The sequence below is a fragment of the Mirounga leonina genome, unplaced genomic scaffold (genome assembly GCF_011800145.1).
Source record: "Mirounga leonina isolate KUSES-001 unplaced genomic scaffold, KU_Mleo_1.0 Mir_376, whole genome shotgun sequence".
Taxonomy (NCBI): Eukaryota; Metazoa; Chordata; class Mammalia; order Carnivora; family Phocidae; genus Mirounga; species Mirounga leonina.
This window is the reverse complement of record NW_023270718.1, coordinates 7742674-7746183: the sequence shown is the minus strand read 5'-3', so window position 1 is coordinate 7746183 and position 3510 is coordinate 7742674.

The window sequence follows — 3510 nt, the reverse complement described above, 5'->3', positions numbered from 1 at the left end:
ACATAAGACTGTTTCACAACAGAAAAAAAATACAATTTCTTACCTATGGGAATCAGAAAGATTGGAAGCTCAAAGAAAGGCAGTCAATGCTTATATGCAATTGCAACTTAAGAAGTGGGTAGGATTTTGAATTTCAAAAAAAAGGGTGGGAAGGAGGGCACCTGGATGGCTCAGTCGGTGGAACACATGACTCTTGATCTCTGGGTCCCGTGGGCACACCACACGTTGAGCATGGATCCTACTTAAAATATTTTTCTAAATGATAGAATTTCAAAAACAGAAGCATATTCACAGAAAAAGGGACAGAGCAAATGTTTGTCAATGGTTTACCCACAAGGCAAGCAGCTCTTTGTGCTATAAAAAGTTAATCTCTAGTATTAACTCTCTCTTTGGGGGGCTCCTGGGTGGCTCAGTCATTAAGCATCTGCCTTCCCTTCAGGTCATGATCCCAGGATGCTGGGATCGAGCCCTGCATCAGGCTCCCTGCTCTGCGGGAAGCCTGCTTCTCCCTCTCCCGGTCCCCCTGCTTGTGTTCCCTCTCTCGCTTTCTCTCCCTGTGTGTCAAGTAAATAAATAAAAATCTTATAGAAAAAACCACCTCTCTCTTTGGTATAATTCCCCCATCTAATTTGTTCTTGGTATTTATATCAGCTTCACAAAAGAAGGAAATCCTTCTGTTTGCACCAACAGAATAAACCTAGAGGACCTTTTTTTTTAAGTTACATAGAAGTCCCGCCAGTGCCCCTTTGCCCACCTTAGTAGTCTTTAAATTTTAGCAGGTACCTTTAGCCTGCGTGATTGATGAAACAAACCTTTCTTTGTGTATCTGTAGATCATTGTTTCCTAGAAAGACTTAGAACCAAACCCTCTTACACAACTGTCCCTGGGGCACCCATGCATGACTTCCAGGAACCGAAACCACAATAACATCTTAAGCTGGCAACATGGAATCTGCAAGCAGTCAAGAAATGTTAGAGACTACCGTGCTCATGCTCTGCTTTTACTGATTAACTACCCTAAGTTTCCTTTAAAAATCTGAGGGCCAAGGGGCACCTGGGTGGCTCAGTTGGCTTCTCCCCGTCCCCCTGCTCATGCTCTCTCTCTCGCTCGCTCACTCTTTCAAATAAATAAATAAAATCTTAAAAATAAAAATAAAAAAGTAAATAAATAAAACCCTGAGGGCCAGGCAAAAACCTTGGATCTGGATTTTGGATATAAGTCCACCTTCTTCCCAAGTGGCCAGGTTCATGAATAAAGCTCATATTTCTCCCTAATAAAAATTCGCGTCTTGAGTTTTGGCATTTTGAGCGACTGGCAGCCAAACTTAGGTTTTTTGGTAACAAAAATGTTGTGGGATCATTGAGTGCTGGTGTCAGGAAAGAATTCTTGAGACGTTTTATGGTGCAATTTAGTAAGATTTTTTAAGTAGCATAGAGGTAGAACCCTTGGGCAGAAAGAGCTCCACGTTGGCTCTATGAAGCTGGTGGTTACATGCTGAGTGCTCAAGGGGGAGGGGTCATGCAGGGAGTATTAGATCATAAATGTTTCTTCAAATATCTACGCATAATACTACTGCAAAATTTCTTTCATGCTCATCATTCAGTTTGATATTGACTATCAGTGAGATGTATAGGCAGTCATGAAGCCCATTAAGAATGTAGGAACTAGGGGTGCAGTCTTGTAAGCATCTGCCTTCAGTTCAGGTTATGATCCCAGGGTCCTGGGATCGAGCCTCGCATGGGTTCACTGCTCAGAGGGAAGCCTGCAGGGAAGCCTGCTTCTCCCAGTCCCACTCTCCCTGCTTGTGTTCCGTCTGTTGCTCTCTCTCCATCAAATAAATAAATAAAATCTTTAAAAAAAAAAAAAAAAAGAGGGGCGCCTGGGTGGCTCAGTCGTTAAGTGTCTGCCTTCGGCTCAGGTCACGATCCCGGGGTCCTGGGGTAGAGCCCCGCATCGGGCTCCCTGCTCCTTGGAGAGCCTGCTTCTCCCTCTCCCACTCTCCCTGCTGTGTTCCCTCTCTCACTGTCTCTCTCTCCATCAAATAAATAAATAAAATCTTTAAAAAAAATGTAGCAACTAGCACTTATTTGATCCTTATTAAAACTATGGAGACTATAGGTCAGCCTTCTGTGTTGAAGGTGAACATTTTTCTATGTCTATCACTCATCTTTTGCCCCTTGACCAACTTTCAGTCCTTAAATTTTTTTAAAGATTGTATTCATTTATTTTACAGAGAGAGTGCACATGAAGGCAGAACAGGAGGGAGAGGGATAGGGAGAGGCAGGCTCCCCACTGAGCAGAGAGCCTGATGTGGGACTGGATCCCAGAACCCTGGGATCATGACCTGAGCCGAAGCAGGCACCCAACTGACTGAGACACCCAGGCACCCCCGGTCCTTAAGTCCTTAAGGTTGTTGAAGGGTGAAGATTTCATTTTCTGTAACTTCTTCAGACAGGCAGGTGTCATAGAGATGTCCCTGCTTATGGAGTGAAATTGGTCACTCTCTATCCCTACATGTAACTCTTACAGAAGGCCATTGTCATAGAGTCCAGAGGGGACATTGGGGTGAATTTGTTTTGAGTAATAAGCATCATCCTTTCTCTAGGTGAAGGATTCAGGAACTGCCTGCATATATCTCAACAATAGGAGGGAACTAAGCAAGAGAGAGAACACCCTAGAATTATTATAATGAAAAATCAGAAGAGCAATGAGAAGCCCTTTTGGGGTGCTCATAGTCCACCTCTCCACCAGGAATTTAATCAGTCACCAAGTTGCAATGGTGAGAGAAAGAGACATACCATGAAACAGACTCGTAACCATAGAGAAAAACTGATGGTTACCAGAGGGAAGGTGGGTGGGGGAAGGGTTAAATAGGGGATGGAAATTAAGGAGTGCACTTGTCCTGATAAGCACCAACTGATATATGGAATTATGGAATCACTATATTGTACACCTGAAACTAAGAAAACATTTTTGGTAACAAACTAGTATGAAAATGAAATCTTAAAAAGTCGGGGCACCTGGGTGGCTCAGTCTTGTAACCATCTGCCTTTGGCTCAGGTCATGATCCCAGGGTCTTGGAATGGAGCCCTGTATCTGGCTCCCTGCTCAGTGGAGAGCCTGCTTCTCCCTCTCCCTCTGCTGTTTCCCCTGCTTGTGCTCTCTCTTTCTCTGGAAATAAATAAATAAAACCTTAAAAAAAATCTTAAGTCAAAAACAATGAAGTGAAAGTGGTGCAATCCATTAAAATACTGATATATCTTTAAAATAGCAAAAGACAGGTGCCTGGGTGGCTCAGTCTGTTAAGCATCTGCCTTCGATTCAGGTCATGATCCTAGAGTCCTGGGATTCAGCCCTGCATTAGGCTCCAGGGAGCCTGCTTCTCCCTTTCCCTCTTCCTGACGCTCCCCCTGTTTGTGCTCTCTCTGTCAAATAAATAAATAAAATCTCTAAAAAAAGCAAAATGGAAAACCAATAGACAGACATAGAGAATATTTAGTTGATATGGTT